The 14943-nt window shown below is 37.9% G+C and overlaps 1 protein-coding gene and 1 pseudogene across 29 annotated transcripts in view; one reads left to right on the forward strand and one right to left on the reverse strand.

Moving 5' to 3' along the window:
• The window catches only part of VPS13B (vacuolar protein sorting 13 homolog B), an 805974-nt gene that overhangs the window by 275766 nt on the left and 515265 nt on the right, over positions 1-14943 (forward strand). The window lies entirely within an intron of this gene.
• Positions 12974-14487, reverse strand: LOC147359111 (chromobox protein homolog 1 pseudogene; annotated as a pseudogene).

The raw sequence follows: 14943 nt of genomic DNA on the forward strand, positions 1-14943 counted from the left end.
ACAGTATCACCTTCTGAGTGTGAAGAATACATGGCTGTCGCTTCACTTCCAGTTTTCAGATCTTGCTAAAAAAATGTAGCCAACATCATCTTTGAGCTATCTAGAGAAGAGAATTTTAAGAATGGCTCACCTTTAGTTCAGTTCAGTAGCTCAGTCATGTCCGACTCTTTGCAACCCCATGAATTGCAGCACGCCAGGCCTCCCTGTCCATCACCAACTCCTGGAGTTCACTCAAACTCACGTCCGTCGAGTCAGTGATGCCATTCAGCCATCCAGCCATCTCATCCTCTGTGGTCTCCTTCTCCTGCCCCCAATCCCTCCCAGCATCAGAGTCTTTTCCAATGAGTCAACTCTTTGCATGAGGTGGCCAAAGTACTTGAGTTTCAGCTTTAGCATCATTCCTTCCAAAGAAATCCCAGGGCTGATCTCCTTTAGAATGGACTGGTTGGATCTCCTTGCAGTCCAAGGGACTCTGAAGAGTCTTCTCCAACGCCACAGTTCAAAAGCATCAATTCTTCGGCGCTCCTCTTTCTTCACAGTCCAACTCTCACATCCATACATGACTATAGGAAAAACCATAGCCTTGACTAGACGGACCTTTGTTGGCAAAGTAATGTCTCTTTACAATAGCAAGAAGAGATAAGAAAGCCTTTCTCAGCGATCAATGCAAAGAAATAGAGGGAAACAGAATGGGAGAGACTAGAGATTTCTTCAAGAAAATTCGAGATACCAAGGGAGCATTTCATGCAAAGATGGGCTCGATAAAGTACAGAAATGGTATGGACCTAACAGAAGCAGAAGATATTAAGAAGAGGTGGCAAGGATACACTGAAGAACTGTACAAAAAAGATCTTCACGACCCAGATAATCACGATGGTGTGATCACTGACCTAGAGCCAGACATCCTGGAATGTGAAGTCAAGTGGGCCTTAGAAAGCATCACTATGAACAAAGCTAGTGGAGGTGATGGAATTCCAGTTGAGCTATTTCAAATCCTGAAAGATGACGCTGTGAAAGTGCTGCACTCAATATGCCAGCAAATTTGGAAAACTCAGCAGTGGCCACAGGACTGGAAAAGGTCAGTTTTCATTCCAATCCCAAAGAAAGGCAATGCCAAAGAATGCTCACCTTTAATTAGGTATATAATTAGGAGGAAAAACCCTCCTTTGAGAAGTTTAGCTTGGGATGACTTCTAAATTTTCATTCAGTTAGGCTGTTCTTGGATTATAGGACTTTTCTCCTTAGGCAGTATTATCTTACCAGTTTTATGTGAAACATATTGAGTGAAAATTTCAATCTTTTGACATTTTTGAGCGTTCTAAACCCTGTAATTTAGTTTGGGGCATATTGTTTTAAATATCATTCATTTTAATAAATACTACTTAAGCAGCTACTGTAATTAGATTCTATACTACTAGTAAAATGAATGACTGATTTTGAAAGGATATATTTTTAAGGAACAGTGTGATCTATATTTCTTGCTTGCTTGACAAAATCACCTTAGGGAATGCTGATATAAATTTTATGTCTACATTTTTTGCTTTGATATCCAATGCATGTTGTTAGTGGTTCAAGGAAATCCATCTGCATTAAGGGGAAAAACCCTGTTAGTTCCAGATTATAAATAAAATTGATCTTTTTGCGGTGTTACTGCCAGTTTAAGTTTTGAAGCCATGTATTTCTTTTTGAGCCATCAGCTGTAGTGGATTATATTAAATTTGACCATTAAGTTTTCTCAGTGATCTTTAGCTTCCTGTTCTGTGTTGACAATATTTCCTATGGGATTTCACTAAATAATGTCTCTCTTATCATTGTGACTAATCTGATAACGTACTGCAGCACAGAGATTCTGTCAGTAAATAATTTACTAACCTTCAGTGTTCTTTTAGAGCAAAATAATTTTTGGCAGTGGTTCTGTGGACATTTTGGACCAGGTAATTTTTATTGCTGGGGAGTGTCTCATGCAATTTAGTATGTTTTGCAGCATCCCTGGTCTCTACCAACTAGGTACCAGTCATACCTTCCAAACTGTGACAACCCAAAATATTTAAGAACCACTGCTTCAGCATGTGTGTTTTATTTTGTAATTTATGTTAACTTACTAGAGATGCCTATTTTAAAGTATTTCCCTAGGATTTTAGAAAGGGGTTTAAAATATGGACAGATTATTTGGAATAGTTATATTAGGGCTACTGTTTCAGAATGTAACTGTGCTGGAATTGTTTTTTAAAAGTAAAAGTATCCCATATTAAAACCTTTAGATCACACATAAAATGCCAAACAATGATAGTACTGTCTGCATTGTTATATTTGTATGGTCATACATAGAGAATATCAAGTACTAGTCAGCGCCCAGTGATGGAATTTGTGTGTGTTTAATTAGTTATCTTATTTGAAGGATGAGACTTTGCAAGAGAAAGGAGAATTAAATCTTGGGAATTTATTATATGTACAAGTGTATATGTGGATTTCTTTGCCTTCTCTGATTGAAAATCAGTATTTATTTGGTCCTCCTGAATGTGAACTCCATGAACACCAAAATTATCTGTTTGCTTCACTGTTGTATCCCATAAAGGTACTCAGTAATTATTTGTTGAGCAAACTGTCCTATACGTCCTTTCCATTATCTGACTTAAGCCTCAAAACAACACTGTGCTCAGTCGTGTCCAACTCTTGGCGGCCCCGTGGACTATAGCCCACCAGTTTCCTCTGCCATGGGAGTTTCCAGGCAAGAATACTGGAGTGGGTTGCCATTTCCTATTCTAGGGTATCTTCCTGACCCAGGGATCAAACCCACGTCTCTTTGAGTGTCCTGCACTGGCATTGGGTTCTTTACCACTGTGCCAGCTGTGAAGCCCAAAACAATGCAGGGAAGTAGGTATTTTACTGACACTCAGAAGGATCAAGTGCCTTTCCCAAAGTGTCAAGTACTGAGTAGACGGAATCAGAAGAGTATTGATTTTTTATTTATTTAATAGGTGCACTGGGATCTTTAGTTGCAGCATGCAAACTCTTAGTTGCAGCATGTGGGATCTAGTTCCCTGACCAGGGATCAAACACGTCCCTGCTACATCAGGAGCATGGAGTGTTAGCCCCTGGACCACCGGGGAAGTCCCAGATTGATCTTTCTTAGCAGCACTCAAGATCCTTATTTCTTCCCCCTTGGCACAAGCTCCTGCATTATTTCTTCTGTTGTCATCTCCTCTTTCTTCCCTTAATCCTATCCTCAGTCTGAATTAATTGTATTTCCTGAATATTCCCTGCTTTATTCCTTCGTTTTAAATATTGAACTATTATCACCTGTATTTTGATTTTTGATTGTCTCCTAACATCTAAGTTGTGGGAAAATGGAGTGCTGTGTTAAAAGAGAAGGAGTTAGAAGGAAATCCTAGTGATACAAGCTGCTACCGTAATATTAATTATCCTAGTCATTGTCTCTAAACAGAACAGAAACCATCAATATTTTTTCTTTTAGTGGCTTTTAAGAGAAAACTTAAAGAAAAAAAAAAAAAGGAATCTCCGAGTTCCCATGGTAACTGACTAAAAGCCAATAGTCAGAAATTTCTTTTTTCTTCCCTTGCCTTAAGAAGCAATTTAGGACTATTTCAGTCCTCTTTTCGGTTATGTCATTAGATGAAGTTCAGTGTCTTAAAGAAAATTTATATTATTCCTGGTGAGAATTGTTCCTTCAGTTTTATTTCTAAAGCATTAAAAATGCTTTCATTCAGTATCTTTAATCATAGATAATTTTACTGTACATCTATTGAACTTCTAATTTTTTGTAACCTTTTCAGAGTAAGGATAGATAGTATGATTAAACTCATTTATCTGTTTGAGACAGGAGATGATAAAGCTTCAGTTCAGTGGCTCAGTTGTGTCTGACTCTTTGCGACCCCATGAATCACAGCATACCAGGCCTCCCTGTCCATCACCAATTCCCAGAGTTCACTCAAACTCATGTCTGTTGAGTCGGTGATGCCATCCAGCCATCTCATCCTATGTTGTCCCCTTCTCCTCCTGCCCCCAATCCCTCCCAGCATCAGAGTCTTTTACAGAGAGTCAACTCTTCACATGAGGTGGCTAAAGTATTGGAGTTTCAGCTTTAGCATCAGTCCTTCCAAAGAACACCCGGGACTGATCTCCCCCAGGATGGACTGGTTGGATCTCCTTGCAGCCCAGGGGACTCTCAAGAGTCTTCTCCAACACCACAGTTCAAAAGCATCAATTCTTCAGCACTCTAAGGCTTACAGAAGAAAAATTAACTTAAGTGTAAAGTACTGACAGTTTGCTTAGCTACTGTTTGTTTTATCATGGATTGGTCCTATAAAGTATTTAAAAAGGCTTGTTTTGGGGATCAACATTGTTCATATTTTCCCCTTTTTTTTGGAGAAATAATTTATATCACTGTATAAATCTGAGTACAGCATGATTGAGCATATGTTGTGAAATGATTGCCACAATAGGATTTTAGCTGAGCCTATTTGTAATCAGCGTTGTAGCAACATTATTTGAATATTACAGTTTATCACTTTAGGGCAGCTAAGACTCCTTTGTGAGGCGCTTCTTTGTTTTAATAGACTGTGATGTTCTCATAAGCATAAATGACACTAGTAGTTACATTGGAGTAACTGGAGAGCATGCCTATCAGTTTCACACCAGTCACCTGGGGAACTTCAGTGGCCTTCCAAATGTGCCATCCAGAGCTCCAGCACCCCCATTTCCATTGCAGACGTCCCATAGGTCACCACTGTTGGGTACGTGGGAGTAAGTGCCAGTCAGAAGAATCCCAGGGTATGCGATTTTCCCAAATGATGCAGTGAGTGATTCTGGATCCAGGCCTCTAGAGGCCCAAGCCATGGTTGCCAGGAATGTGTATTCTTCCTGATTTATGTCCTTAGCCTGGTATGGATCTTTGTCTCCCCTTAGCTGGCCTTGATGAGGTGGTCACAGTGAATGGCAGATGATATAATGATTTGGGGCACCCCACTGCTGATGAATCATATGGGCCATGGCATTTCTGCCTGGCTTGCAGTTGGGCTGTAGCCATACATATAGCTTACCCAGCTCAAGTCTCATGGTTGGCTAGGGTCGTTCAGGTTTCTATATACAGTCTTCTTGAGAGGATCAAGGATTGGTTCAGTCAGTTGTAAACAGTGTTTTTCTCTAGCAGGTCAGAGTGGATGTACTCATTGGTCGCAGACTGGCATATGTTCCCCTTGGCTGATTGGCTGATGCCACATGATAATGCTGCACACCTTAGGGCTTTCTGCACCTGGGTCAATAATAGGCATTATTTTCTGGACTGACGAAGATGAGATCATATCATACATATACATTTTTTAAAATTTAGGTTTTCATGTTCCAGAAAAATGTGTATTTGGTCTTGAACGGAAATTTTATCGAACTTGTCTGTTTTTTGTCTTACGTTTATGTGAGTGAGTTTATGGTCGGTTGTCTCTTTTATCGTACCCTATGCGTATAATTTTAGTATCTTTTATTTCTTATTTGTATTTTAATTCACTGTCTAGGCTTCCAGCATTGGAAGTGGTAGTTGGCATCTTCTTTTCATGATTTTTAAAAGAGCCCTAATACTTTCCCATTTAGTGTGATAGGTGCTCAGTCATGTCCAATTCTTTGGAGCCCCATGGACTGTAGCCCTTGAGGCTCCGCTGTCCATGGAGTTTTCCAGGCAAGAATACTGGAGTGAATTGCCACTTCCTACTCCAGGGGATCTTCCTGACCCAGGGATCAAACCCACATCTCTCGTGTCTCCTGCATTAGCAGGTGGAGGATTCTTTACCACTAGCACCACCTGGGAATCCCCGAGTGTGATATATAACTATATTAAATATGATGTGATATAAATATATATATATATATATATATCTTGCTGATATCTTAATCAGGTAGTGAAATTTCCACTATTAAACTATATTTGCAGTCCTGCAACAAACTCATCTTCATCATGATTTATTTTTATTTTTACTAAATGATAAATAATGTATGTCAAATGTTGCGAGAGATAGCTAAGGCAGTACCTAGAAATTTATTGTACACACTCTAATAATTAAAACTTTAAAATTTGGTTTTTAGAAAGATTTTGTAAAAGATTGGAATGGCCTTAAAAAGTTTTGTGGAATTTTCCTTAGAACACTTCAGTCCTGCCTGCCACTTTTCTTCCCATCCATCTTACCTCCCCTCCCTTTTTCCTTGGTGTTTTTTTTTTTCTTTGTGTTTTTGTCTTTCTGCTGTTATAACCCCTTTTCCATACCCTTCCTCCTTTCCTTCCTCTTCTTTCTCCTCCTCTTCTTTGTTCTTTTAAAAATAATTTTAAACTACTGTTTCAATTCCTGTGGAAGGTTTGTGTGTGTGTATGTATTAGTCACTTAGTCGTGTCCGACTCTTTGCGGCCCCATGGACTGTAGTCTGCCAGACTGCTCTGTCCATGGAATTCTCTAGGCAAGAATTGTGGGGCGGGTTGCCATTTCTTTCTCCAGGAGATCTTCCCGACCCAGAGATTGAACCCAGGTTTCCTGCATTGCAGGCAGATGCTTTATCGAGCTACCAGGGAAACCTATAGAAGGTTCAGTATTCATATTTCCTACTTCTGTTGAATTAGTTTTCGTAAGTTTATTTTTTCTAAGAAGTCACCCAGAAAATTTTGCCCTGTTTAACTTATCATTATTTCAGACTTGAATGATAGTTTATATGGTTATAGAATTTTGCCTTGATAATTACTTTCTTTTTTCATTTGAGAAGCTTGTTGTTAATCTGATTGTTATTCCTTTTTAGGTAATGTGTCTATTCTTTCTTCTTCATTTCCTATCTTGTTGCCATTATTTTATGTAATCTAACCCCAGTTCATTTAGCTGTGGTTTTTATTTTATCTTACTTGGGAATCATTTTGCTTTCTGAATCTGAAATTTTGTCTTTCAGCAATGCCAGTAAATTCTCTGTTGTTATTTCCTTAAATATTGCTTTTCCCAGCTTTTCTCTTTCTGCAATTTTGATAAAAACATACACTGGATACTCTTATTCTGTCATTCTTGTCTCTATATCCCTCATATATTTTTAATGTTTTGTAATTTGTGTCATATTCTGAGTGATTTCTCTTGATAACTTTTCAGGGTATGAATTCTTTCTAATTTGTATGATCTGCTGTTGTAACTTATCCTCTGTGTTTTAATTTCAGTGAAGGCAGTGTTGTAAAAATTTATTTTGAACTTCTTTCAGCTCTCTAGGCTTTTTGATTATAATTGATTCTTAAATTTTCCATGCCATCATTTTGTTCTTTAATTCAAACATTATCATACTGTCATCTGCACTTAATAATTCTTTATTTAAAGTTTTCTCAGGTCTGTTTTTGTTGTTTCCTTTTGATCATGGATCATGATAGTTTATTTTGTCATTTTTGTGATTTTGAATTATTGGCCCATATTTGATACTGAATTGTCTAAGGAGGTATTTTTTAACCTGTTTTGAGCATCTATATCTTTTAACAGCTTCTATTTCTAAACAGATTTTATCTGTCTGTTTTAATGTCTTTGTGGTTTTTTTTGATTATGCAGTTTATGGAAAATTGATCCTCTAATTCACTGAGCTTTTAAAAAATTATGCCGGATTTTATTTTGCAGTCTGTATTTAGTAATATGTGTTGATGGATTTTTATAAGTCCCTTAATTTATGGGAATTTCCTTTTATTTAAGCATGCTAAAAGGTGTAATAGTTTATTTTTTTTAAGAATATTCATAAACCCTTCTTTTAGCTAATGCAGGGAAAAACTATAAATTTAGTTAAAGCTCTCTCTCTATTTTTCCCTTTCTCATTTCCCTTCTCCAGCCAAGAGTAGTCACTGTCTTGAACCTGGCATTTAGTGTTACTGTACATACATTCATTGGAGAAGGCGATGGCACCCCACTCCAGTACTCTTGCCTGGAAAATCCCACGGACCGAGGAGCCTGGTGTCTGCAGTCCATGGGGTCGTGAAGTGTTGGACACGACTGAGCGACTTCACTTTCAGTTTTCACTTTCATGCATTGGAGAAGAAAATGGCAACCCACTCCAGTGTTCTTACCTGGCGAATCCCAGGGATGGGGGAGCCTGGTGGGCTGCCGTCTCTGGGGTCGCACAGAGTTGGACACGACTGAAGTGACTTAGCAGCAGCAGCAGTATGTGTATGCATGTGTCATTTAGCAGTACACAGAGTATTCTTTTGTGTAATATTGTATAAGTGATATTGTGGTAAATTATAAAGCTTGATACAAATTTCTCTCATCCCTGTTATTCTTGCAAGTTGTCACATTGTAGATCCTTCCATAACGTGGAAGGGACATCTCTTTAATTTGACTGATGCATATGACTTGCTTTGGCCGCAAAGACGTTAGCAAACATGACAAAGAAATTTGAAAAACACTTGCATTTTGAAGCTTGCTTTTCTGCTACATTTGGAACCCTGAGACAACCATGTGAACAAGTTTGAAGAAGAATATGACAGACCATGTTGAGGAAAGGTAAGGTGCTGTACTCTGCAGGCAGTCAGCCTCTTTCTAACCTGGCAACTGATCACGGGTCTCAGAATCAGCCTCAACTGAGATCCATCAAGGCTTCCAGGTGGACTTCCCAGTTGGGGCTACCCTTAGCGGGTGACCTGCAGAATAAGAGGCCAAATAAATGTTAATTGTTTTAACACTCTTCAGTTTTCGGGTGGCATGTTACTGAGCAAATGTTAGCTGCCACACATATCATTTCATTTATATTCTTTTTCCAGCTTCATTTTCTTACTCAACTTATGTATAACTATAGTTCATTCATTTTTTTCTCTGATTATATTAATCCATTATATGAATGTGTACCCCTTGTTTTTTCATTTTTTAGTAGTTTTCTGTTGCCCTAAATTACAAATCATGCTCTCATGAATTATCTTGTGCATGTTTCCTTATTTACTCATGCAAGACTTTTCAATAATCCTTTAAGTTTTAGGTCTAACTTTAGGTCTAACTGTTTATACTGTTAAAAAAAATAACCCTCAGTTTATGTTAGGAAATGTTGTTCAGGTCATTATATAACTTGCCCCTGTTCATTTGGATTGACTGAACTGGTATTATTGTCTGTACCTGAGAATTATCATTTTATTTTTATAATCTGCTGACTGACTGTGGTCAAACTTGAACCAATAATACCTCTGAAGTACATGTCATAAGATTTCTCCATGTGGTGCTAAGATTAATTTTATGGTCTTATAGTGGTGTTTTTTTTCCCCTTCAGGTTTTTTTGAAGTATAATTAACAAATAAATAGTCTTATGTTTTAAAGTATCTAACAAAATAAACTCTATTTATAGCCCATGTTTATCACATTTCTGATCATAGATGAAATCATGATTGCTAAATAAAGTGATTATGGAGATAAATATTTTCAGATGACATGCAGAAGTTATTTGTTTTACCTCTGCAATGCTAAACACCATGGACATAATTAGATGGTGCTGTTTCTCCTGTGGAACCATTTAAAACAACTCTATTCTAAATGTCAAGGTGATTTTGATCAGAGAACGAGGCTTGGTATTAACATTTTGAAATTTGGTTTAAATGATGTAAGAATGGTCATATCATTTTATCTTCATAGAATAATAAAGTTCAGTCATCATGATTCATTACTTGTGAGGAAGCTTTTTTAAAAGTCTTTGTTTTTCACTTATTCATAGAATGATTTGAATGTTTTAAAGTATAAATTATTTTTATCCTGTAAATTTAATGATAAAATGTGATATATAGTTTATATATTTGAAATACATACAAAGTTGAATTACAGGAGTCTTTTCATACCACGAAAAGTTTCTGCTGAATACCCATCTTTGAGTGTTACTTTGAGAAAATTTGTAACTCTCAGCAGGCTTCCAGTTTTTCATACTTAAAATGGACCATTTTTGTCTCATGGAAAGGAAAATGGAAGTTTATTTTTAAGGAATGTAGAATGCTTTACATATTTGAGAATAACGAGCCTTTTTCTTCCTATTTAGTTTCATAGTTCCTTATTGGAGGTATAATCAGTATGATTAAAATTGTTAGATAAATATAGTATATCAAGTTAAATTTGAACTTCAGATAAACAACAAATAATATTTAGTACATACTTGTATGATAAAAAATTCATTGTTCATCTGAAATTTGAATTTAACTGAGCAACCTATATTTCTATTTGCTAAATATGGCAACTCTAAATGTGATTCAGTTTTTATAAAAAGTATAATGTTTAGATATATACTTTACTATAATTCTTGAGAAAAGTCTTGAAAAATACAGAATAGAATAGTAATGGTTGTTACTTCTGGTGATTAGAGAGGAGGAGGGAAGATTTTGCATTCTTTCTGTATACTCTGTATTGCTTTAATACATTGCAGCATGGTTCTATTTTTTCATACTTAACAAATTTTGATATAAGTGGTAAACATACTTTGGATTATAAAAAATGTTTGATGGGTACTGTCATAGAACTTGTAAGATGGAGGAAGAAGTAATCACACAAGTAAAAAGAAAATAGAAATTACAGTAGTCTCACAAAAGAAAAATTATAATATTATGAGATTATACAACAGGAAAATTGACTTGGTTTGAAAAATTAGTGAAAGCTTTCTTGAAGTGAAGTTTGAATTTCAGTGTGAAAGAGTTAGTGTGGGCATTAACGCGGTGAAGAGATTAGCCTTTCTGACAGAATGATATGTCAGAAGTAACTTGGTGAGTGGGAGAAACTGAAGGGGAGAGAGCAGAGGAAGGACAGCGCAAGAGGAGGCTGGAGAGAAGAAAGAAAGGGGCTACGTTCTGCCGAGACCCGTGTTCCCTGCTTTCCTCCTGAACACAGTGTGAAGCCATTGAAGGCTATGATACAGGTGGTGCTGACAGGATCTTTTTTTGTTTTAAAAAGATCATTTTTGCTGCATTGTGGAGAACTGCTGTGATTGGTGGGTGCTGCCATGAGAGAGGATGTTGGTAGACCAGTAGAGAGATGATATGACAGGAATTCTTATGAGAGATAAATAGGAGTTGATCTTGGTAGGGAGGCTGGAGATGGAGAGGAGTAGAAGAAGATTTGAGGATTATTTAGGAGGTTAATTTTTTGGTATTTAATGATGTATGGCTGTCATCAAGAGAGAAGTGGTTTTCAGGATAATATCTGGGTTTCTGACTTGCACAGTAAATGCAATTAAAAGTAATAGCAAAGCTAATGAAAATTTAAGAGAGTTCTCTAGAGAGGAAGGTTAGCAATTAAAATGAAATTATGTGGGGAATTTTTGAAATTACATATGATAGTAGGAGGTGCGTGGATCTGCACCTTTATATATAATATGAATATTATTTCATATGTAATATGAAAGTATTTTAAAATACTACTACCTTGAAATTAAGTTTGGTCATTTAATAGTAGTTCATGTTCATATACATGCAGTTGAAATTATTTTGAAGTCATTTAATTTTCAGTATTTGTGACAAAACAATTATGATAATGATAATTATAAAATAAAAAGTAGCAGTTCCTTTCTCAGCTTTTCTTAGGGATATATTCAGTACTTTTTACAGAAATAAATCTATAGTTTTATTAAGACAAAAACTGACAGTGTTGATATGAAGTTTACATTTAAACAAAAATTTTCACAGAAACCTAACAGATGCCTAAAAGTTAACAGTGGGTTTCTAGATTCAGGTCTCTATGATGTCAGGAACTGATGGATCTCATGATTCAAGACAGCGTTTGGGTTTTAGTTAATTCTTATGATTAAAAATTTTATTTTATTTTAAAGTGAACCACTGCCCCAGTAAGAAAATTAAATCTTCTCCTGAGACCAGGGCTTTTGAAATCGTTCTACTCTTGAAGTTGTACTGTCAGTAACTGAACCGTGCCCCAATAGTTTCAAAGTTCAAAAACAGAGGCTCCAAGAGTTTCCACCCTATGAGCACTGGCCCTTGTCTTTCTCTGCTCACCTACCTCCTATACCACCCTCTTGAGCTTCTCCTTAGTCTCTCAGCCATGCCCGACTCTGCAACCCCATGGACTGTAGCCTGCCAGGCTCGTCTGTCCATGGGATTCTCCAGGCAAGAATCCTGGAGTGGGTTGCCATGCCCTCCTCCAGGGGATCTTCCCAACCCAGGGATTGAACCAAGGACTCCAGCATTGCAGGCAGATTCTTTACTGTCAGAGCCACCAGGCAAGCCCATACCACCTTCTTCCCTTCCCAAAATATTTCATCCAGTGGCTTGGATGGAGAAGCTGATATTTGTAACTTCATAATTGGAAAAGAAAGGGTCTTCTTGTCAGTTTCAAGAATGAACACCTCTAAGACAAAATGATCTGCCAGTGTTCACAAGACTTTTCCTCCACAACCAGTTTCCATCCCCCAAGTGGCAGCTTTGGTAACTTCTTAACTGGCTTAGTCCATTGTTGGGAACAGCATTAAGCTCAGGCAGGGAACACCATAGCTTCTGTGTTTGAGGCATTTGTAGCTTTTAAACAGTGTCTCACTATCCTCATTCAGGTTGCCAATGACGTTTTTTGAAAGGCTGCAGTACTGGACACAGAATCCAGTCATCATTAGTGGTTCTTTCCTTTGTTTCACTGTTTTCCCAAATGTTAACAAAAGTGATCCTAACCTATCTCCCTTCTTTCACACCCCATCCGCTCCACCCCAAATAATACACTAGTAGTAATACACTAGCCAAAAACTGTACACATGCTTTGCTGTAAGAATTGCAGAATTCACACTATTGGGGCTGTGGGTTGTGGATGTTTCCTGCTCTCCCACATCCCATCCTGCAAGTTTTGTCCTTCATAGAAAGGCCTTTGTTCTTAACAAAGTTCAGAATCGGTTGCCTTGAAACACTGACCCTTGTTTCCCTCCACAGGGATGGGCGTGCAAACTATGTAGCATGGAACAGCTTTAAAGCACTTGGGCTGCTGTAGAGCACAGAAACTATACTGGCTCGTCAAGGGACATCTTCTCAAGCCATCTTTATGGTGTCAAGACAAGTAGAACTCCTCCTTGCCCCCACTTGAAACCCACAGTCAGATGTGAGAGGGTCTGGTACTCAGGAGAGTTAATTCCTGTCATTGTTTTTGTCATCATCCTCTGAGGGGTAGGAATGCCAAGTCAGCCTTTCCTTATAGAGGTATATGACTATCTGTGGGTGCTTGACCTTGGCTTCCTTGGCAGGGACCAAGTCGGTGGCATCAGAGTTTTTCCAATTCATCTGAAGCATGAGTTCTCCACTGGAGTCTGTCGCTCCAGTAGCCTGTTCCAGTTCCAAACCCTGGGCAAAGCCTCATGGGTTTTCTGACTCTTCTTTCTTCTTGTTTGGTTTGCTGTCTTCCACCTTATTTTCCAAATCAGAATCAGAATCAGCTTTGTGCTTACCTCTCTCTGATTTATTTGTCCTGTGTGCTTTCTTCTGTAAATGCAGAAACTTGGCAATGAGGCCAGGGCATTCCAGGTTCTCTTCTGCTCCATGCATTGTCCTCTGAGAACCCCTTCCACTGCGGAGGTGTACCACTTTGCCGTGTACCACTGGGCAGTCTGGAACTTTTTCCACCACAGATTTTCTTTCTCTTATTCTAGCACCTCCCTCCACTTTCATCTGGTTTTCTTTTTCCCCATAGTGCCCGCAAACTTTCTGGTATAAAGGGTGACACTGCTCAGAGCAGCGCCCACAAGCACGAGAGGAATGGCTGCTGTACTGCTGGCGAGTCTTGTCTGGCCAGCCAGGGGAGTGGCGACCAGAGAAGCAACAAGCCCAGTGACTTTGGTCGAACCCCTTCCCTGAAGACGTACCTGGCCCAGGCCAACTGCCCTCCCCTCATCCGAACAAAAGGGCCTCGCACTCTTTCAGTACTTTAAATAATTTATTCTATTGGAAAAATAGATTCTTGATTTGAAAATACCATTCTGAAATAAGGTGACTTGCCAACCATGAGTTCTTAAATGTATTCATGCTGTTACTATTTCTAATGTTTATTCCACAGTATTTGTAGCCTTTTGTTAGGTTTCTCTGTCCTTTGTTGATCAATCCCTTTCACTTATTTATCCATCTTCCCACAGAGGTTCTGATCAGTAACTCTTTCACCTTATGGATCCTTATTGCCCACAGGATTTTAGTCTAAATTTAATTGAGTGATATCACCTATTTACTTTCACTCTCTTGATTGGCTTACATTCATTGCTTGTCTTGGTCCTGAACCATACGTGTGTGTATGTGTGTGTGTCTGTGTGTTTTAATACCTTGGTATCTTATTTTATTATTATTATTTGGTCATAGTGTGTGGCTTCTGGAATCTTAGTTCCCTGACCAGGGCATCAACCTGGGCCCTAAGTCGTGAGAATGTGGAGTTCTGACCATTGAACCACCAGGGAATTCACCTTACTGAATTTTTTAGATCCAGATCAGATATTACCTCCTTTAAAATGCATCCACTCGCTGAGAAACTTAGTGGTTTCCTCTATCATATTTCTCTAAATATTCATTGCATCTTATTTATATATTTACTACATAATATCACATGTACTTTAATTGTTTAAATATTTATTCACATTAAATGTGCTTGTTCAAGAGAACTGGCAAGTGATGGTCAATAAACTTTTGTTATGAGTCCTGTTACAATAGTAGTGATTGAAAAGTCTTTGACTATCTTAATATCCAGAGAGAAAAATACACGTCTTATTACAAATCACTGTAGTAGTATTATACGGGATGAAAGTGTTGTTGAAAGAATGGTCAGTTCTGACTGGGGGATCAGTTCTTTGTTATAGAGGAGTTCAGCTGCACTTAACACATTTTAGTATAAGGTTATAATCCATCATTCTTATGTCAGATGGATTTTTTTAATTTAAAAAATCCCCAGGAAATGATTGTGAAGTTTCCTATTAAAGGAAATCCAAAAATCTGGAAACTGGATTCCAAAA

This window comes from Bos grunniens, chromosome 14, assembly GCF_055505025.1.
Source record: "Bos grunniens cultivar Pamir isolate PY7600 chromosome 14, Bosgru_T2T1.0, whole genome shotgun sequence".
Classification (NCBI taxonomy): Eukaryota; Metazoa; Chordata; class Mammalia; order Artiodactyla; family Bovidae; genus Bos; species Bos grunniens.